A 23,176-nucleotide genomic window follows, 5' to 3' on the forward strand; every position below is an offset into this window, starting at 1 on the left:
GGCTCAAAATCTTCTCCCTTCTTAAAGAAAAAAATCCAGTTCCATGCTGGAAATATATCAATCAAGCAATAGCGGCCAGTCTAAGGAGAAGGGGGTACCTGAGAATGTCTGGCAGAATCACATCAAACAGCTCTACAGCGGCAGGACAGGGGAGCCGCAAGCCCTCCACTTTTCCCAGACAACAAATTTCGAAAACCCCCAGGGTCCGGATCTTCAAGAAGCCAAGGTAATTAAAATCATTCGATGTATGACACTTGGCCAGGTCACCAGGCTGCGGGGTGTGACACTTGGCCAGGTCACCAGGCTGTGGGGTGTGACACTTGGGCAGGAAACCTGGCAGTGGGGTGTGGCACTTGCCCTGGTCACCAGGTTATGGGGTGTGACACTTGGCCAGGTCAGCAGGCTGTGGGGTGTGGCACTTTCCCAGGTCACCAGGCTGTGGGGTGTGACACTTGGCCAGGTCACCAGGCTGTAGGGTGTGACACTTGACCAGGTCACCAGGCTTTGGGGTTTGACAGTTGGCCAGGTCACCAGGCTGTGGAGTGTGACACTTGGACAGGTCACCAGGCATTGGGGTGTGACACTTGGACAGGTCACCAGGCTGTGAGGTGTGACACTTGGCCAGGTCACCAGGCTGTTGGGTGTGACACTTGGCCAGGTCACAAGGATGTGGGATGTGACACTTGGACAGGTCACCAGGCTCTGGGGTGTGACACTTGGCCAGGTCACCAGGCTGTGGGGTGTGACACTTGGACAGGTCACCAGGCTGTGGGGTGTGGCACTTGCCAAGGTCACCAGACTTTGTGGTGTGACACTTGGCCAGGTCACCAGGCTGTGGGGTGTGACACTTGGACAGGTCACCAGGCTGTGGGGTGTGGCACTTGCCCAGGTCACCAGGCTTTGGGGTGTGACACTTGGCCAGGTCACCAGGCTGTGGGGTGTGACACTTGGACAGGTCACCAGGCTGTGGGGTGTGGCACTTGCCCAGGTCACCAGGCTGTGGGGTGTGACACTTGGACCGGTCACCAGGCTGTGGGGCGTGGCGCTTGCCCAGGTCACCAGGCTTTGGGGTGTGATACTTAGCCAGGTCACCAGGCTGTGGGGTGTGACACTTTACCAGGTCACCAGGCTGTGGGGTGTGACACTTGGCCAGGTCACCAGGCTTTGGGGTGTGACACTTGGACAGGTCACCAGGCTGTGGGGTGTGGCACTTGGCCAGGTGACCAGGCTTTGGGGTGTGACACTTGGCCAGGTCACCAGGCTGTGGGGTGTGACACTTGGACAGGTCACCAGGCTGTGGGGTGTAGCACTTGCCCAGGTCACCAGGCATTGGGGTGTGACACTTGAACAGGTCACCAGGCTGTGAGGTGTGACACTTGGCCAGGTCACCAGGCTGTTGGGTGTGGCACTTGCCATGGGGTAAACAACCTTTACAACGCAGTCATTACATCGCACTACCTTTACATAGCAGTCATTACATCGCAACATACTTTACATTGCATGTCATTACAACGCAGCCATTACATCGCATGTCACTACAACGCATGTCATTACAATGCATGTCACTACAATGCAGGCATTACATCGCAAGTCATTACAATGCATACCATTACAACGCATAGTACCCTTACACTATCCAACACTTACCCTACTGTTGCACTCACTGGAGATAGAATAGTAATTTTTACCCCAACACTATCCAACATTTACCCTACTGTTGCACTCACTGCAGTTAGAATAGCAATTTTTACCCCTACACTATCCAACACTTACCCTACTGTTGCACTCACTGGAGTTAGAATAGTAATTATTAACCCTATACTATCCACAACTTACCTTAAATGCAATGTAATGGTATGCATTGTAAGGGTATGCGTTGTAAAGCTATAATGCGATGTAATGGAATGCTTTGTAAAGGTAGTTTCTGAAAATGCGATGTAATGGCATGCGATGTAAAAGAATGCGTTGTAAAGGATGTTGCGATGTAAAAACTGCGCTGTAAAGGCATGCTTTGTAAATGTATGCGTTGTAACGTCATGCAGATGTTGGATGTGAGAGTCATTGAACCCTCAGATAGCCCTTGGGCTAGTCCAGTAGTCCTGGTACCTAAACCTCACACCAAAGATAGCAAAAGAGAGAGATGAGGTTTTGTGTGGACTACAGGGGTCTCAATGCGGTCACTAGGACTGATGCCCATCCCACTCCAAGGGCAGTTGAGCTAATAGATACTTTGGCCTCATCCAAGTTTCTAAGCACATTTGACTTGACAGCTGTCTACTGGCAGATCAGACTAGCTGATGATGCAAAGCCAAAGACAGCATTTTCTATCCCTAGTGGGCACTATCAGTTTGCGGTAATTCCCTTTGGTTTGAAGAATGCACCTGCCACTTTCCAAAGGTTGGTGAATCAAATCCTTACAGGCCTGGAAGATTATAGTACAGCATATCTAGATGATATTGCTGTCTTTAGCTCTACCTGGGAGGATCACATGGTCCACCTGAGGAATGTTTTGGAGGCCCTGCAAAAAGCAGGCCTAACTATCAAGGCTACTGAGTGCCAGATAGGGCAGAGTCAGATTGTGTACCTGGGCCACCTTGTAGGTGGAGGCCAGGTTCAATCATTGCAGCGCAACATCCAGACCATAATGGACTGGGTTGCTCCCACTACCCAGACTCAGGTGACAGCCTTCCTAGGCCTGACTGGGTATTACAGAAGATTTGTGAAGGGGTATGGATCAATAGTGACACCCCTGAATGAGTTAACCTCTAAGAAAATGACCAAAAAGGTTCAGTGGACAGTTAGCTGTCAAAAGGCATTTGAAGACCTGAAGCAGGCCATGTACAGTGCTCCCATTCTGCAAAGTCCTGACTACTCCAAAAAGGTCATTGTCCAAACAGATGCATCTGAGTTGGGGGTAGGGGCTGTACTGTCACAGTTGAATGATGAAGGTCAGGATCAACCAGTAGCTTTCATGAGCAGAAGGTTGACCCCCCAGAGAGAAACATTGGGTCAGCCATTGAGAGGGAGGCCTTTGCTGTGGTTTGGGCTCTGAAGAAGTTGAGGCCATACTTGTTTGGTACTCACTTCATTGTTCAGACAGACCATAAGCCCCTCTTTTGGCTAAAACAGATGAAGGGTGAAACCCCAAACTTCTCAGGTGGTCCATTTCCCTACAGGGGATGGACTATACAGTGGAACATAGACCTGGGAGTTACCATGCCAATGCAGATGGACTCTCCAGATATTTCCACTTAGAACATGAAGACTCAATTGGTCAAGGTTAGTTTAATGTCCCTGCGTTTGGGGGGGGGGGTGTAGGAGAGTAGGATCTGCTTCACATGTTTACCCCCACTTTTTGCTGGTGTTTCACTGTTTTTCGAATTTAGTCTGGCTGGGACCCTGCTATTCAGGGCCCCAGCCCAGCTGCTTCCTCTCTAAATTGATTGCATGTACTTTAGGTACACGGGAAACAACCTTTACAACGCAGTCATTACATCGCACTACCTTTACATAGCAGTCATTACAAGTAATTTTTACCCCAACACTATCCAACATTTACCCTACTGTTGCACTCACTGCAGTTAGAATAGCAATTTTTACCCCTACACTATCCAACACTTACCCTACTGTTGCACTCACTGGAGTTAGAATAGTAATTATTACCCCTATACTATCCAACACTTACCCTACTGTTGCACTCACTGGAGTTAGAATAGTAATTATTACCCCTATACTATCCAACACTTACCTTAAATGTGATGTATTGGTATGCATTGTAATGGTATGCGTTGTACAGCTATAATGCGATGTAATGGAATGCGTTATAAAGGTAGTTTCTGAAAATGCGATGTAATGGCATGAGATGTAAAAGAATGCGTTGTAAAGGATGTTGCGATGTAAGCTCTACAATGTAAAGGCATGCGTTGTAAATGTATGTGTTGCAACGTCATACATTATTGCCCAGGTCACCAGGCTTTTGGGTGTGACACTTGGACAGGTCACCAGGCTGTGGGGTGTGACACTTGGACAGGTCACCAGGCTGTGGGGTGTGGCACTTGCCCAGGTCACCAGGCTGTGGCATGTGACACTTGGACAGGTCACCAGGCTGTGGGATGTGGCACTTGCCAAGGGCACCAGGCTTTGGGGTGTGACACTTGGACAGGTCACCAGGCTGTGGGGTGTGACACTTACCCAGGTCACCAGGCTGTGGGGTGTAGCACTTGGCCAGGTGACCAGGCTTTGGGGTGTGACACTTGGCCAGGTCACCAGGCTGTGGGGTGTGACACTTGGTGAGGTGACCAGGTTTTGGGGTGTGACACTTGGCCAGGTCAGCAGGCTTTGGGGTGTGACACTTTGCCAGGTCACCAGGCTGTGGGGTGTGACAATTGGACAGGTCACCAGGCTGTGGGGTGTGACACTTGGCCAGGTCACCAGGCTTTGGGGTGTGACACTTGGCCAGGTCACCATGCTGTGGGGTGTGGCACTTGGCCAGTTCACCAGGCTGTGAGGTGTGACACTTGGACAGATCACCAGGCTGTGGGGCGTGACACTTGGCCTGGTGACCAGGCTTTGGGGTGTGTCACTTGGCCAGGTCACCAGGCTGTGGGCTGTGGCACTTGCCCAGGTCACCAGGCTGTGGGGTGTGGCACTTGCCCAGGTCACCAGGCTTTGGGGTGTGGCACTTGCCCAGGTCACCAGGCATTAAGGTTTGACACTTTGACAGTCCACCAGGCTGTGGGGCGTGACACTTGGCCTGGTGACCAGGCTTTGGGGTGTGTCACTTGGCCAGGTCACCAGGCTGTGGGCTGTGGCACTTGCCCAGGTCACCAGGCTGTGGGGTGTGTCACTTGGCCAGGTCACCAGGCTGTGGGCTGTGGCACTTGCCCAGGTCACCAGGCTGTGGGGTGTGGCACTTGCCCAGGTGACCAAGCGTTGGGGTGTGACACTTGGCCAGGTCACCAGGCTGTGGGCTGTGGCACTTGGCCAGTTCACCAGGCTGTGTGGTGTGACGCTTGGACAGGTCACCAGGCTGTGGGGTGTGGCACTTGCCTAGGTCACCAGGCAGTGGGGTGTGACACTTGGGCAGGTCACCAGGCTGTGGGGTGTGACACTTGGGCAGGCCACCAGCCTTTGTGGTGTGACACTTGGCCAGGTCACCAGGATGTGGGGTGTGACACTTGGCCAGGTCACCAGGCTGTGGGGTGTGACACTTGGCCAGGTGACCAGGCTTTGGGGTGTGACACTTGGCCAGGTCACCAGGCTTTGGGGTGGGACACTTGGCCAGATGACCAGGCTTTGAGGTGTGACATTTGGCCAGGTGACCAGGCTTTGGGGTGCGACACTTGGCCAGGTCACCAGGCTGAGGGGTGTGGCACTTGGCCAGGTCACCAGGATGTGGGGTGTGACTCTTGGCCAGGTCACCAGGCTTTGGGGTGTGACACTTGGACAAGTCACCAGGCTGTGGGGTGTGACACTTGGCCAGGTCACCAGGCTTTGGGGTGTGACACTTGGACAGGTCACCAGGCTGTGGGGTGTGACACTTGGCCAGGTCACCAGGCTTTGGGGTGTGACACTTGGACAGGTCACCAGGCTGTGGGGTGTGACACTTGGCCAGGTCACCAGGCTTGGCCAAAGTGCAAGGGTGCCTGCATTGGATGGAAGGATTGTTTATCTGCAGGAAGACTCCCCTTCCTGCACATAAGCAATTTTAAATGTGTTAGTGCAGCACACATAGAAGTTGCAACTCATCATTTCTTTTTAATGATTGTTTATGTGCAGTAAGGGAAACCTTCCTGCACATAAACAATCAATGGCATGTTGCTGTTTCTATGTATGCTGCACAAGGCAGCACAAATAGAAACAGCACTCGTTTCCTCAGATTAAGACCAGGTTTTCTCTGATCTTAATTTTCCTGCTGCCCCATATTTATGCCACCCTAAAGGGTGTAAAAGGGCAGCGTCAAAATCAATGGGTGGCCCACCGCAACACCCATTGCCCACCCCTTTCACGCTAAATGTAGCGTTAAAGGGTGCCTTATTTACAAGGTGGCGTTAAGCCATGTTAAGTGGCTTAATGCCGCCTTGTAAATAAGGCAAAGCCCGTATCGCCAAAGGAAAGTCACTAAAAGGGATGTTCCTGTGGCAATAGGGGCTTGTAAATATGCCCCTGAGTTGCCACCTACCATTAGAAGTGGTAGTCCCCACACTATAAAGTCTTGGGTGGGCCTCTAAACACCAACAGAGTTCAGCAAGTTGTTGGTGCGCTGCAGTATACTCATGCAGAGCATTGGTCATGAGACTTGTGAAATGGGTCCCTTGCGCCAGAATACAAACCAGGTCTGCCAGAAGTGTTAAAATGAGGAGCAGGTTGTCACATGAACACTGCATCAGGGCTCTATAGCTGCCACAGTATGTTACTAAAAATGTATGTTACATGCACCTTGAAAAGTTCAAATTGCACACCTGGATTACTTTTATTGTCTCTCAATCCTGTAGCTTTTAGTCAATGTTTAGGCAAATTGCCTGAAAAGGTTCCTTTCTCATTTTCTTTGGAGTTGAAACGACTCCCAAGTAGGAGCATACTTCTCTGACATGGCATAACAATTTGCCAATATTCCATGAGCGCCCCTTCAGGATTTATGCTTAAATCCAACTGCTTTTTTCTTAGTTTAGTTTTTTGAAAGTTGTGATGAAAAAGTCACACTTTGCCCCCCTGTTACGCACCCCTGGGAACAGTTAGTCTTAGGAGATAGTCCCTCATTTTTAGGTCTAGCTTAGGCACTGCTTGCGCTGTATTTTCGAGAAATGCTGTATCTGAGAAATGGGCTTGAAAAAACGCCCATCCTTTTCATTGGTTCCTCTTGCTGTCCTTTCTAAATTGGCTAGCTCCCACGTGACTCTCCCTTTTCTTACAATTGCCTGGCTCCCTCATGACTTCCACGTCACTCTTGTTTCCTTGCTTACTATTGGGCCGCACCTCCTCTTCGCCTCCTTCTCTTTGGCTTTAAGTCTTCGTCCTGCCATCCTGCCGTGGAGCCTGGACCATGTACTGCTTCTGGTGGCCAGTGTACTTCCACTGCAGGCTCCTGCAGTGCAGACACTTTTTTTTTTTACTTTCCAGCATGCACTCTTTGAGTGCACGTCTCTGCAATCTCTCTAATTCACCCCCACTTAAAGTTTTTTAAAAAGCGCTATGACGCGGCTAGCATTGACTGCATCATAGCACTTTACTTTTGTACTTTCAGCCATATTCGTAAGTACACGGTGGTATCACAACTGATAGCAGCACTTCGGATGGCATGTAGGTGATGGGCACGGCACACAGGGATGTGTGTCATGTCGACTTTATTATTTGTCTTGCACCCAAACACTCAGCCTGCAAAGGCAGTGTGTGTGTGTAAGGGTACAGGGCCTCTAAGGGTGGCACAAGGAGTGCTGCAGCCCTTAGAGGCCTTCCCTGGTCACAAGGCTCTGGGTACCTAGGGTACCATTTACCAGGGGCTGACATGTGGCCAGGGTTTGCCAATTTGGGTTTGGTTTGTTTTAGGGAAGGAACATAGGCCCTGGGCACCTGATTGGCAGGAGTCCAGGGCACACTCAGTCAAAGTGCATTCAGCAATTCAGCAAAAAGTGGGGGAATACCATGCAAGAAAGATGGCACTTTCTCACACAACCCCCCCCCCCCACCAAACGAAAGGTGATGAGACTAACCTTGCCCTATGGAGTCTTCATTGTCTAAGTGGAAGAACCTGGAAAGTCCATCTGCATTGGCATGGGCAGTCCCTGGTCTGTGTTCCACTTCAAAGTCTATTCCCTGTAGGGAGATGGACCACCTTAGTAGTTTTGGATGTTCCCCTTTCATCTGCATTAGCCATCTGAGAGGTCTGTGGTCAGTTTGAACCAGGAAGTGAGTACCAAACAGGTATGGCCTCAACTTCTTCAGGGACCAAACCACAGCAAAGCCCTCCCTCTCAATGGCACTCCAACGCTGCTCTCTGGGGAGTAGCCTCCTGCTTATAAAAGCAACAGGTTGGTCTTGGCCTTCATCATTGGTCTGGGATAGGACCGCTCCTATCCCTAGCTCAGAGGCATCAGTCTGCACTATGAACTGCTTGGCATAATCTGGAGCTTTTAGAATTGGTGCTGAGCACATTGCTTCTTTTAGGGTGTCAAAAGCCTTTTGGCAACTAACTGTCCAGTTCACCTTCTTGGGCATCTTCTTGGAGGTGAGTTCTGTGAGGGGGGTCACAATGGACCCATACCCCTTCACAAACCTCCTGTAGTATCCAGTCAAGCCAAGGAATGCCCTGACTTGGTTCTGGGTTGTTGGAGCTATCCAGTCCATGATGGCCTGGATCTTGGGTTGTAAGGGCTGTACCTGGCCTCCACCTACAAGGTGGCCCAAGTACACCACAATGCCCTGCCCTTTCTGGCATTTGGATGCCTTGATAGTGAGACCTGCATTGTGCAGAGCCTCTAAAACTTTTCCAGGGTGGATCAGGTTATCCTGCCAGGTGGAGCTAAAGACAGCAATATCATCAAGATAAGCTGCACTACAGGACTCCAGCCCAGCCAGGACATGGTTCACCAGCCTCTGGAAAGTGGCAGGGGCATTCTTTACCCCAAAGGGCATCACAGTAAACTGATAATGCCCATCAGGGGTGGAGAATGCTGTCTTTTCTTTTGCTCCTGGGGCCATGCCAATCTGCCAGTACCCTGCAGTTAAGTCAAAGGTACTGAGGAATTAGGCAGCCCCTAATTTATCTCTCAGCTCATCTGCTCTTGGGATAGGGTGAGCATCTGTCTTGGTGACAGAGTTGAGCCCTCTATAGTCCACACAGAACCTCATCTCTCTTTTCACCTTGTTGATGAGGTTTGGGGACCAGAACCACTGGACTGGCCTAGGGGCTCTCAGAGGGTTCAATGACCCCTAACTCCAGCATCGTGCTGACCTCAGCTTTGATGTTCTCCTTGACTTAGTCTGACTGTCAATAGATGTTGTTTTTGACAGCTGCACTGTCACCAGTGTCCACATCATGGGTACACCAGTTAGTCAGACCAGGGGTCAGGGAAAAGAGGGTAGCATACTGCTGCAAGACCTCCTTGCAGTCAGTCTGCTGTTGACCAGAGAGGGTGTCTGAGAAGATCACACCATCTACTGATCCATCTTTTGGGCTGCAGGAGAGGAGGCCAGGGAGAGGTTCACTCTCTGCTTCCTGCTCCTCATCAGTCACCATCAGCATGGTGATGTCAGCCCTGTCATTGTAGAGCTTGAGGCGGTTCACATGGATGACCCTCTTGGGTGTCCTGCTAGTGCCCAGGTCAACTAGATAGGTGACCTCACTCTTTCTTTCTAGGATAGGGTAAGGGCCACTCCGTTTATCTTGGAGAGCCCTTGGTGCCACTGGCTCCGAAACCCACACCTGTTGCCCAGGTTGAAATTCAACCAGTGCAGCTTTTTGGTCATACCAGTGCTTCTAGAGCTCCTGGCTGGCCTCAAGGTTCTTGGATGCTTTCTCCATGTACTCAGCCATTCTGGACCTTAGGCCAAGCACATAGTCCACTATGTCTTGTTTGGGCTCTTGAAGAGGCCTCTCCCAGCCCTCTTTTACAAGACAAAGTGGTCCCCTTACAGGATGACCAAACAGAAGTTCAAAGGGTGAGAAACCTACTCCCTTCTGTGGTACCTCCCTGTAAGCGAAAAGCAGGCATGGTAACAGGACATCCCATCTCCTTTTGAGTTTTTCAGGGAGACCCATGATCATACCTTTCAATGTCTTGTTGAATCTCTCAACAAGGCCATTGGTTTGTGGGTGGTAGGGTGTAGTAAACTTATACTGCACTCCACACTCCTTCCACATGTGTGTTAGGTAAGCAGACATGAAGTTGGAACCTCTGTCTGAAACCACCTCCTTAGGAAACCCCACTCTGGTGAAGACACCCAGGAGGGCCTTGGCTACTGCAGGAGCTGTAGTAGTCCTAAGTGGAATTGCTCCAGGGTACCTAGTGGCATGATCCACTACCACTAGAATAAATTTGTTCCCTGAGGCTGTGGGAGGTTCAAGTGGACCCACAATGTCCACTCCTACCCTTTCAAAGGGGACCCCCACCACTGGTAGTGAGATGAGGGGGGCCTTTGGGTGGCCACCTGTCTTGCCACTGGCTTGACAGGTAACACAGGAGCTGGCAAACTCCTTCACATTTTGGTGCATCTGGGGCCAGTAAAAGTGACTCATTAGCCTTTCCCAAGTTTTGGATTGCCCCAGATGTCCAGCTAGGGGGATGTCATGAGCCAAAGTTAGGAGGAACTCCCTGTACTCTGTGGCACTACCACCCTCCTGGTGGCTCCAGGAGTGGGGTTTCTTGCCTCAGCATACAGTAATCCCTCTTACCAATAAGCTCTGTGGGTACCACTGACATCTCCCCTTGCTTCTGAAACAGCTTGCTGCCTCAGGCTTTCAAGAGTGGGACAGTCTCGCTGACCGTGGCACAGCTCTTCCCTAGAGGGTCCCCCTGGGCCCAAGAGTTCAACCTGGTAAGGGTCAAGCTCCATGGACTCAGTTCCCTCAGGGGTATCCAAGATTCCAAATCCTCTCCCTGGGGAGAGGGGCCCTGAATGTTTTGCTGTGTAGAAGCTGGTTCCCCAGTCTTCTTTCCTTTTCTCTTGGTTGGCTGGGCCATTATTTCAGGCTCCAGACCTACTTTTTCACCCTTCCTCTTGCTCTGTGCTCTGATTTGCACACACGCCAATTTAGGGATGCCCAGCATGGCTGCATGATCCTTTAGCTCAACCACAGCCCAGGCTGAGGTTTCCAGATCATTTCCAAGCAGACAGGGAGCTGGCAACTTTGGAGAGACCACTACCTGTTTCAGGCCAGTAACCCCCCCCACCCACCCCCCCAGCCTAATGTTACCATGGCCATGGGATGACTAGTGGTGACACTATCAGCATTGGTGACTGGGTAAGACTTCCCAATCAAGTATTGCTCAGGGGAAACCAGTGTGTCTTTCACCATAGTGACACTGGCACCTGTATCCCTCAGAGCTTCTACCCTAGTTCCATTTACCCAGGGGTACTGTAGGTATTTCTTTAAGTTGGGGGGCCATACAGCTACAGTGGCAAACTCCACTTCTCCCAAAGAGACTAGACTTGCTTCAGTGTGTTCCCAGATTTGCTCAGGGTACACCTCTGATCCCATTTGTATGCTTGCTGCCCCAGGAGTAGCTGTACTGGGTGCCTTAGGGGCTTTGTTTTGGCGGCAAGCTACAGTTAGGTGTCCTGACTTCTTACAGTTATTACACCAGGCCTTTAAGGGATTAAAGTCCTTCCCCCTATATGGTTGGGGCACATAGGGAGTAGTTTGGGTCCCACCCACCTGAACAGGTTTTTAGGGCCCTTTGGAAGACTCAGACTTTTTATCTTGGGGATTCTCACCACCTTTCTCCTGTGGAGGTTTTGTGACCACTTTCTTTTGGTCACCCCCAGTGGCTGTCCTGGTCACCCTAGTCTTGACCCAGTGGTCTGCCTTCTTTCCCAATTCTTGGGGAGAAATTAGACCTAGGTCTACCAAATGCTGATGCAACTTTTCATTTGTGCAGTTACTCAATAGATGTTCCTTCATGAATAAATTATACAATCCAGTAAAATCCTGCACACCATGTCCAGCTAACCAACCATCCAGTGTCTTCACTGAGAAGTCTACAAAATCAATCCAGGACTGGGTCTGGGTTTTGTGAGCCCCCCTGAATCTAATTCTATACTCCTCAGTGGTGAATCCAAATCCCTCAATCCGAGCTTTCTTCATGAGGTCATAGGATCCTGCTTCTGGCCCAGAAAGGGTCAGAAGCCTGTCTCTGCAGTTACCAGAGAACAGTTCCCACAGGAGTGCCCCCCAGAGAGGTTTCCTTACTTTTCTGTTATCACAAGCCCTCTCAAAGGCTGTGAACCATTTGGTGATATCATCACCTTTCTCAAATTTAGGGACAATCCCTTTGGGGATTTTAAGGTCAGAAGTTTCCTCGATATCCTTATTTTTATTATTGCTGCCACCATTGATGGGTGCTAAACCCATCTCTCTCCTTTATTTTTCTAGAGCCAAGAGCCTGGACTCTAGCTCTAGTCTTCTGGCCAGCCTCATAAGGCTGTCCTCTTCACTGGTGGGTCCCCCAGTGTTCTCTCTGGTACCAGAGCCACCTGTGTAGTCTCTAGGTGCCCAGATGCTAATCCTTGGATTGAAGGGTATGGGTGCCCTCTCCTCCCTAGGGGATAGTATGGGGGGTTATTGTCAACCTCCTCTGCTTCCCCTTCCTCATCTGACTGGCCATCACCATGTTCAGATGGATGGTGCTTAGTATACTCAGCCAAGAGCTCCTGGAGCCCTAGTTTGGTTGGATGCAGGCCCATTGGTAAATTTTTAAGTTTGCATAAGGACCTCAATTCCTTGAAAGACAAGTGTAAGTAAGGTGTGAGGTCGAGCTCCTCCACCAGGTCCATGTTATTATTGTCACTAACAGCCGGGTTTGTTTGAGTCATTCTAACCTGACAGTTCTAATCCTCTACCCTGACTATAGTGACTTTTATTTTTCTAAAATTCTAATGGGACTTAAGCAAGGCCCTAGCAAGACTTTTAGTAATTTTGGAAAAGACCAATCAGAATTTTAAAGGCAATTTTTAAGAGTTCTGTCGTGTGATCAGATGGTAACCAAGTAGTCCAACAAATGCAAGTTTGTATCCCACCGCTGATCCACCAATGTGAGAAAGTGGCTCTGTATATACTGTTCCTTAATAGGTACAGGGTGTACAGAGTCCACAGTCCCCCAGGGTTTGACAGAGGTTAAAGTTAGATATAACCTTACTCTCTAAAGTGGTAGCTTGGTCGAGCAGTAAGGCAGTATCAGAGGACAGTGTAAAGCATTTGTTGTACACACTCAGTCAGCAAATGGTCTCACACACTCAATAACTGAACTCTAGGCCAATGGTTTATATATAAAAAATATATGCTTGTTTTATTTTAGAACCAACACTTGGATTTAAAATATACTTTCTCAGAATGAGATGTTTCATATAAATACTTTTGCAATATGCAATTGACTTTTGTAAACAGTTACAAGTGGTTGCAATAGGCAACTCTATTTTAAACACAACAATGCATTGAGCTCAATGGAAAATTCAAGTTATTTGCAACAGATTACTTTTTAGATTACTTTTGGAATTCCAGGACTGGATCCTAGATTCAGTCCTGGGTCAGTACTCAGAATCAAGTGATGAAAGTCGACTTAATTGCTGTAATGATTTTTAAACAATATTTAGCTATTTTAAAAGTTGACAGAAAATAATTCAAAGAAAACAGTCAATGATTCCCTATGGAAGAAAATTCAAGTTGCAGGTACACGTTACTTTTGTAATCCAGTACTGGGTGCCTAGACTCAGTACTGGGACCTTTATCCAAAACAGGTAAGTAATTACGTTTTCAGATATTATAGGATTTTTGAAGAATATTTAAAGATTGCAGAAATCGACACTTAGAAGAAATTTCACAGAAAAACAGTCAATGATTTCCTATGGAAGAAAATGGGGTTACGGGTAAGTACAGTTGTAAGTATTTTTCAGAGTCAGTGCTGGGCACCAAGATCCAGCACTGGGAGCTCACCTAAGAGCAGGTGAGTCATTTCGTTTTCGTTACTCGGCTGATTTTTGGTGAATATTTTAAGATTTGAAAAGTCCACACTTACAAGAAATTTCAGGAAAAAGCCAGTCAATGTTACCCTATGAGGAAAATAGAGTTATCGGTTTAAGGGTAAGTACTCGACTGGCAGAGTTGAGGTTCTGGGCATAGACTCAGGGGTCCCCCAGGGTCAGGTAGGTACAGTTGGTTCACCCTCAGCGACTCTAGGGCGGCCGGGTGCAGAGAGAGTTAGGCCCAATGTTATCCTATGAGGGATAGGGGGGCCTTGGTTGGTGGCTGCTGACTGGCAAGCCACGCGGCTGTGGGAGCTGGGCTCCTGGTCACTTTTTCAGGGCAAGTGGGGAAGTAGGTAGGTGTAGAGTTTTCACTGCCAGGGCCACTCAGGCGGCTGGGTGCAGGGTGCTGTTGAGCCTTCGGGCGCTCAATTGATTTCAATGGGAAATCTCCGGTTTAGAAAAAGACTGCAAGCTCAGGGACGAGGACTCTCCAGGTGCCACCCCCACTTCGAGAGGTAAGTTGGGTAGTTGGAAGATAGGTAGGTACCCCGGGATTGGGCACAGTGGGCCGCGGGGCGCCACGTGCAGGGGTGCCTTTTGGTGTCGGGAAATCTTACCGCGGTAGGGGGGGCACCTTGTTCTGAGGCTGTAGGCTTCTTCAGGAGTGTCGAAGGAGGTCCTTGGGTGCCAGACTCGGGGTCACAGTCGCCGTGGGGTCGTCCTCGAGGTCTTTGTTCACTCCAGCACTGGCCAGGCTTGGCTGGTGCAGAGTGTGCTGGGTTCGCGGTTCCGGGCTGCTGCCAGGGATTAGAGGTAGGTTTTGAGTAGAGCCTCTACTCATGGGAGTCCCAGGGGCTTAGAGCCAAAAAGTAGCCAGGTCCTCCGGGGTTGGTGAGGTTGCTGGCCACAAGAGATGCCGGGTTGGAGCAGGAGCAGATTTGAGGGTCGACAGGCCAGTAGGGCTGGGGCCAAAGCAGTTGGTGTCTTCCTCTTGTTAGCAGCTGCAGGGCAGGTCTTCTTTCTTCTTGCTCTTCTTTGTAGTTTTTGAATCTGGAATCTGGGGAAGGAAGGTTCAGGGTGCCCCTAAATACTAGATTGAGGGGCGTTACAGGTAGGTGGAGGGCAGGGACCAATGGGTCCCTGTCCTGGGGTGGGTACACCCCCTATCCTGCCTCTCTCCTGTGGGAGGGGGGCAGTAGCCTACTCCTGATAGGGTAGGGCTCCCCATCTTCAAGATGGCGAGAGCCCGGAGATGTGCTTCACCTCGCCTCCCCCACCTGAGGGGTGGGGTTGGCAGGCTGGTACATCCCCTGTCCTTATTTGGGGTTTCCGGTCAAAGCTTCCCGCCAGAGTGGGGGGTTGCAGTGGCCTGGGGAAGCTCACAGAGGCGGCATGCCTTTGAAGCTTCCCCCTGCCCATCCTGGGGGAGGAGATTTAGCACCTCGCCCAGGATGTGCATTGTTGCAGGCCCAGGAGAGCAGGGTCTCTCCTACCCAGGGGTCTAGCAACATGTCTGCTAGGTGGCAGCCTAGGCAGCCTCAGAGCAGACGTCGATTGTAGGTTAGGTTTAAGGGGGCACCTCTAAGATGCCCTCTGGGGTGCTGTGTACATTAAATCCCACACTGGCATCAGTGTGGGTTTAATGTGCTGAGAAGTTTGATACCAAACTTCTCAGTCTTTAGTGTTGCCATTATGGAGCTGTGGAGCTCGTGTTTGACGAGCTCCCAGCACCATGTACTCTTAAATGGCAGCACTGCACTTACAGTGCTCAGAAATGGACCTGGGCACTGTAGGGGCAAAGGGCTCCTGCTCCTGTGCCCACACCATTGGCATAAGGCACCCAGCTAGAGGGGTGGCTGATGTATGCCATGGCAGTGTAGGTGATGGGCATGGCACACAGGGATGTGTGTCATGTTGACTCTGTTTTTTGTCTTGCACCCAAACACTCAGCCTGCAAAGGCAGTGTGTGTGTGTAAGGGTACAGGGCCTCTAAGGGTGGCACAAGGAGTGCTGCAGCCCTTAGAGGCCTTCCCTGGTCACAAGGCTCTGGGTACCTAGGGTACTATTTACCAGGGGCTGACATGTGGCCAGCGTTTGCCAATTTGGGTTTGGTTTGTTTTAGGGAAGGAACATAGGCCCTGGGCACCTGATTGGCAGGAGTCCAGGGCACACTCAGTCAAAGTACATTCAGCAATTCAGCAAAAAGTGGGGGCATACCATGCAAGAAAGATGGCACTTTCTCACACAACCCCCCTCCCCAAACGAAAGGTGATGAGACTAACCTTGCCCTATGGAGTCTTCATTGTCTAAGTGGAAGAACCTGGAAAGTCCATCTGCATTGGCATGGGCAGTCCCTGGTCTGTGTTCCACTTCAAAGTCTATTCCCTGTAGGGAGATGGACCACCTTAGTAGTTTTGGATTTTCCCCTTTCATCTGCATTAGCCATCTGAGAGGTCTGTGGTCAGTTTGAACCAGGAAGTGAGTACCAAACAGGTATGGCCTCAACTTCTTCAGGGACCAAACCACAGCAAAGGCCTCCCTCTCAATGGCACTCCAACGCTGCTCTCTGGGGAGTAGCCTCCTGCTTATAAAAGCAACAGGTTGGTCTTGACCTTCATCATTGGTCCGGGATAGGACCGCTCCTATCCCTAGCTCAGAGGCATCAGTCTGCACTATGAACTGCTTGGCATAATCTGGAGCTTTTAGAATTGGTGCTGAGCACATTGCTTCTTTTAGGGTGTCAAAAGCCTTTTGGCAACTAACTGTCCAGTTCACCTTCTTGGGCATCTTCTTGGAGGTGAGTTCTGTGAGGGGGGTCACAATGGACCCATACCCCTTCACAAACCTCCTATAGTATCCAGCGAAGCCAAGGAATGCCCTGACTTGGGTCTGGGTTGTTGGAGCTATCCAGTCCATGATGGCCTGGATCTTGGGTTGTAAGGGCTGTACCTGGCCTCCACCTACAAGGTGGCCCAAGTACACCACAGTGCCCTGCCCTATGTTGCCGGTACCACCACGAAGACTGCTCAGCTCAATCCACAGGAGCGACGAGGAAGTCCCCACACTCCTAAAGCCCCTCTATGGGCGAGCCCTATTCAATTGAATGCTCTCCCACAGGGGAACCTCCGGAGATGTGGGGCTGAACGTGAAGGCAGCTGTTTGGAACCCCCAGTTGATTGTCTGTAGCAGGAACAGAATGGGACAACCTACAGAAGGAACAATGAAGATATTATTAATTAACCTTGTCCCCTTCCCCTATTTCAAGACACACAGGAGATTTACAATTGCTGACGTTATGTATGACACACAACACAAGGTCTCTTACCAACTGAACATCTCCTTAAACTGTAAGAAGATCTGAATGACTCAGCAGGGTGTGAGGAGGATGGCCAGCAGCACTCTTATGGATTCAAGGCTTTCACTCAAGGTAGGGCTCTTCCAATACCTAAGTACCACATGGGACTGATACCGTCACCTTATCCGAAAAACAGCTGTACTGTGAGTATAATCAGCTATCACCCTCAGCAGTGTATGAATGGACTGGGTACTAGTGATGAAGCCCTATGAATGTCAATTTGCTAGGGAGCGCTATCCTCTGACTACACTCCAAGGGGGACTAAGAACGCGGCGCGCAAGAACTAACTTTCGCTATTCTGTGACAGTACGGGGGTAATGCTACAATGTCTCTCTCTTCAGGGATTGAGGGAAAGCAACAGCGTAGGAAGTCTGAAGTTGCCGTCGTGTATTCGGGGCATTAGATCAACGGCATAGCGTTACCAGCTGCAAAGCCATAGAGCGAATTGCCAAAAATAATGCTGCACGGGAAGGAGGAGGGAGTCGCAGCGTAGCGGGAACCTGAGACTGAATCAAACGCGCGGCATGGAGAAATCACACCGCGACTTCGCTGAAACCACTGACACTCCGAAACCTCAATGTCAGAAGGGGAGCGCCTCACCCTCCTTCTTACCGGAGTCAGAAACCAGGGCAAAAACACAGAGGGAGCACCAAGGAAACACCGTTTGAACAGCTACCGTAGTCTTTACCCTAACGGACACCGCAAACGATCAGACAGGAAACAAAGGGGCGTGGACCAGGGTTCGGGAATCCGAAAGCCAAGCACCGGATTCGAGGCTAACCAGGGTTTATATAGGAGGGAACGTAGGAGGACTCCACCTCCTTAAGGGATCGTCTCAAAAGTGTGTCACCATAAGGGATCGTCTAAAAAGTGTGTCACCACAAGGCCAGCAAGTAAATCTCTATGCCACAGTCGAAACCCACGTAACGACTGCGCAAGGGATCCGACCTCTACCAGTTCTCCCACCCAAAGGCCGTCTTACAGGTCGAGGCTTAGAGGGATTGAGGGCATGAAACGTACGTACTAAGGTAGGGGCGTGAACATTCTCAGCAGGTTCCCAAGAGCGGTCTTCGGGGGCATATCCCACCCAGTCAACCAAATACTGCAGTTTACCCCTGAATCTACGGGAATCTAGGATTCGTTTGACTTCATATTCCGGTTCCCCACCCACTAAGAGAGGAGGAGGTGGCTGTTCAGGATTCAGAGAGGGTTTGTATTCTTTGAGTAAGGATGTGTGGAATACAGGATGAATCTGCATGTCCTCTGGCAACTCAAGTTTAAGCGACACTGGAGTGATAATTTTCAGGATTTTATACAGACCCACATAACGGGGATGTAACTTCTTTGGACCCGCTAATCTTAAATTCTTGGTGGACAACCATACTCTGTCGCCTACTTGATAATCAGGAGCAGGCCTACGGTGTTTGTCTGATTGTATTTTCATGGCTTCTTTGGTCTTTCTTAATTCACTGGTGGCAGATTCCCAAATCTCTAACAGGGTGGCATGATGTTGTTGGACCGCAGGAATATTGTCTAGATGACTGGGTGCTGGGAAAGGAAGAAATCGAGGATGATGTGCATGAGCAAACAAGAAGGGAGACACCCCAGTAGAGGAATGTGTGGAATTATTGTACGCAAATTCTGCTAAGGAAAGAGCATGTACCCAATTGGACGTGATAGTGGACAACAAACATCTAAGGAATTGTTCTAGGGTTTGATTAGTTCTTTCAGTTTGTCCATCAGTCTAAGGATGGTAGGCTGTAGATAATCTGTGATCTATTCCTAAAGTAGCACATAACCCTTGCCAGAAACGGGAAATGAATTGGGCGCCTCTATCAGTTATGATCACAGAGGGAATCCCATGTAACTTAACAATGTGATCTATAAACACTTGTGCCAATTCCTTGGATGATGGCAATTTCTTCAGGGGAATAAAGTGTGCCATTTTAGTGAACAGAGCTACTACCACTAAAATGGTAGTGTAACCTTGCACTGGAGGCAAATCCGTAATGAAGTCCATACTCAAGGTATGCCAGGGGACTGGAGGAATGTGTATAGGATGTAACAATCCTGCAGGCGCAGAGCGCAACGGTTTTTGTCTGGCACAAACAGGACAAGCCGCTACGTATGCCAACACATCTTGACTCAACCCTTTCCACCAGAACCATCTCTGACACAGTTGTATGGTCTTTTCAATTCCAGGGTGACCTGTCAATGAGTTATCATGACACCACTTGATTATCTGTAGTTGAATATCTCGTCAGGGTACATACATTTTCATATCATGGAGCTACAAGCTGTCTCTTATCGTGTGCTGTGGATCTTTCATCCATTCCAAAGGTGATATGTCCCCATAGGCGGTCATTAACGTAGTCAAGAAGGAGGGGGTTGCATTGTCCCTTTCAGTAACCCCCACAATTTTATGACAAGGAATGAGAGGGGGAGGTTCACAGTTTACCATTCTTTTATCCGCTCCCAAACGAGACAGAGCGTCAGCTTTTCCTTGTTGGGGCCCTGGCCGATAGGTAATAACAAAATCAAATTCACTAAAGAATAAAACCCATCGCATTTGTCTTGGTGTTAATGCCTTAGCGGATTTAAAGAATTGCAAATTACGGTGGTCGGTATAGATAGTCACTGTATGTGGAGAACCCAACAAATAATGCCTCCATTCATGAAAGGCTAATTTTATGGCCAGGAGCTCTCTTTCTCCTATGGTATAGTTCTGTTCCGCTGAAAGAAGGGTTTTAGAAAAATATGCCACAGGATGTAATCGACCCGTAGTTGGATTCCTTTGAGATAAGACACCACCCACCGCATATTGGGACGCATCAGCCTCTACATAGTATGGTTGTGAGTTGTCAGCATGACTAATGATAGGTGCTGTTGTGAACTTGTTCTTGAGCTGAGTGAAAGCACTTTCTGCCTCAGTGGACCAATGAAAGGTAGTACCTTTACGCAATAATCTGGTAATAGGAGCAATCAAATCCGAAAAATGATCGATAAAGCGTCTATAAAAATTCGCAAACCCGATAAAGGATTGGACCTCCTTTACCGTGGTAGGACTAGGCCACTTGACCAACGCTTCTACCTTTTTTGGATCCATAAGGATTCCTTCAGGTGAAATAACAAATCATAGAAATTCTACTCTATCCGTGTGGAATGTGCTTTTATCCAATTTAGCGAATAAATGATGCTCCTTCAATTTTAACAATATTTTTCTTACATGTTCCACATGTTCCTATTCTGAATTGGAAAAAATCAGGATATCATCTATGTACACAATCACGAAGAGATCGAGATATTCACGCAAAATGTCGTTGATGAAAAACTGAAACGCCGCAGGGGCATTGCAAAGGCCAAACGGCATTACGCAGTATTCAAAAAGACCGAATTTCGTACGAAAGGCGGTCTTCCATTCGTCCCCCTCCTTGACACGTATCAAATGATATGCCCCTCTAAGATCGAGCTTGGTGAAGATCTTAGCCCCTCTCACTTGATCCAGTAAAACTGAAATGAGGGGTAAAGGATATTTATTTTTGATGGTCACTTTGTTTAATGCGCGATAATCGAGGCACGCTCTTAAACCTCCTTCACGTTTTGGAATGAAGAAGAGTGGGGATGACACAGGAGAGGTGGAATGTCTGATAAACCCCTTCTCTAACATCTCCGAGATGTATTGTTGAAGATATTCCGTTTCAGGCTCCGTCAAGGCATATACTCGACTCACCGGTAAGTCTGCCCCAGGAATCAAATCTATCCGGCAGTCATAGCTCCTATGAGGAGGTAAGACTGAAGCCTTTTCCACATCAAACACTTCACGGAATTCACTATACATTGAAGGGAGGGCTACATCGGGTGCATCTAAGGCACAACATAAAGGGGTTTCCCACTCTTGTGCATCTTGATAACAGTGTAACAGGCAGTATGGTGATCTTAAAGTGATCTTCCGTGCCTTCCAGTCTATCTGCGGATTATGAACTTGCAACCAAGGCACCCCAAGAATAGCTCCAAAATTGGGTGTATCAATTAAATCAAAGACTATGTCCTCGGAATGCCCGTTGTTGCATACCATTGTTAATGCGGGCGTATGATAAGCAATTAACCCAGAAGACAGCTCAGTTCCGTCCACAGCTCTAATGGGTTCAGGTTTGGTCTTGGGAAGAAAAGGTATTCTCAATGTCCGAGCAAGTTGTATGTCAAGGAAATTACCCGTAGCTCCTGAGTCAAGTAGGATGGGTAGTGTTTTGCGACTTTGTACAGAAACAATAAGTGTAACAGATATAGTAAAATGCCGTGCTATAGGGGCGTTAATACTGGCTACATCAAAGGAGACCTTAACTGGAGAACAACTTGAAGAAACGGTCTCGTTCTTCTTCAAGTTCTCTAGTTTCCCTTAGGGTACTCTGTCTCTTGGCTACTCACTGCTACTTTATTACTAGGACTGATTTTAGCAGGACAACTTCTGGCATAATGACCTCCTTTGCCACAGTATAAACAAAGGTTCTGCTTGCTTCTCCTCTCTTTTTCTTCTGCCGTCAATGGGTTTCTCATTCCACCTATTTGCATTGGTTCGCTAGTATCTTTTTGATCCTTACTGTCTTTTTTATCCCCTCTTACAATCCAAAAACGCGCTAGAGTTCCACGGGATTTGTCTCCTTTCCGTTCTGTTACTCGGTGATTCAACTTCACCACCAAATCAATGAACGCGTTACATTCTTCAGGGGGATCCACAATGTGGGATAAAAGATCTTTCAGATCGTCATTTAGGCCTCTATAAAATAAGGACGTCCTTTTTTCCTCTGGCCATTGAGTCTCAATTATTAATCTGTTAAATTCTGTTACATAAGTGATGAGATCTTTGTTCCCTTGCTTTAAACTAAGTAACTCACTATCGCTAGCTTGTACATAGGCATGACGTGCGAATAACCCTTTCAACTTGTCTTTAAACATAGGAAAATTATACAAAAGGGGGTCATTACTTTCTACTAAAGGAACGGCCCAATTGGCAGCGTTGCCCCCCCAAATAAGAAATAACAAATGCAACTTTAGCAGCATCGTCTGGAAAGGCTGAAGCCTTACAGAGAAAGTGTAGTTGGCATTGATTGAGGAAAACACTAAATTTGGTGCTATTCCCATAAAACCTTTTGGGAACGGCTAACGGGACAGGAATCTGTGCCTGTACGGACACCTGAATTGCTTGAGGACTGGTCGCGCTTGTTGAGGAATTATCTACCAAAGCAGAGGGAGGCGTAAAACGAGCAGGTTGTATATAAGTGTGTTTCTGTGTTTGTGAGGTTTCTCCTACCACAGCGCTATCCCTGTGACGATATCTCTCTAATTCTGTGTGGAGCTGTAGATTTTCGCCTCCAAGTCTCCCTACCTCTCTTTGGAGATCTATAAGAGCTGACGCCAACTCTTCTACAGTGGGACTATGTGAAGGGTTCTCAGCTAAAGAAGCAGCTCCTTCAGGATTCATCGTCACTCGGGTGGACTTAATACGTGGGCTTGGCTTTCTGTTGCCGGTACCACCACGAAGAATGCTCAGCTCAATCCACAGGAGCGATGAGCAAGTCCCCACACTCCTAAAGCCCCTCTATGGGCGAGCCCTATTCAATTGAATGCTCTCCCACAGGGGAACCTCCGGAGATGTTGGGCTGAACGTGAAGGCAGCTGTTTGGAACCCCCAGTTGATTGTCTGTAGCAGGAACAGAATGGGACAACCTACAGAAGGAACAATGAAGATATTATTAATTAACCTTGTCCCCTTCCCCTATTTCAAGACACACAGGAGATTTACAATTGCTGACGTTATGTATGACACACAACACAAGGTCTCTTACCAACTGAACATCTCCTTAAACTGTAAGAAGATCTGAATGACTCAGCAGGGTGTGAGGAGGATGGCCAGCAGCACTCTTATGGATTCAAGGCTTTCACTCAAGGTAGGGCTCTTCCAATACCTAAGTACCACATGGGACTGATACCGTCACCTTATCCGAAAAACAGCTGTACTGTGAGTATAATCAGCTATCACCCTCAGCAGTGTATGAATGGACTGGGTACTAGTGATGAAGCCCTATGAATGTCAATTTGCTAGGGAGCGCTATCCTCTGACTACACTCCAAGGGGGACTAAGAG

General features: G+C 48.8%; 1 long non-coding RNA gene across 2 annotated transcripts in view; it reads right to left on the reverse strand.

Annotated features, from left to right (window-relative positions):
* LOC146870321 (uncharacterized) overlaps positions 1–23,176 on the reverse strand; it is a 151,919-nt gene that overhangs the window by 5,946 nt on the left and 122,797 nt on the right. The window contains exon 6 of one of the 2 annotated variants that reach the window (XR_014959376.1): positions 22,681–22,759. The exons of the other annotated variant lie outside the window; for it this stretch is intronic. This is a non-coding gene — a long non-coding RNA (uncharacterized LOC146870321). Of the gene's footprint in view, positions 1–22,680; positions 22,760–23,176 lie in introns of those variants that run through there. 2 annotated transcript variants of the gene reach the window in all.

Source organism: Triturus cristatus, chromosome 1_1 (assembly GCF_964204655.1).
Source record: "Triturus cristatus chromosome 1_1, aTriCri1.1, whole genome shotgun sequence".
Taxonomy (NCBI): Eukaryota; Metazoa; Chordata; class Amphibia; order Caudata; family Salamandridae; genus Triturus; species Triturus cristatus.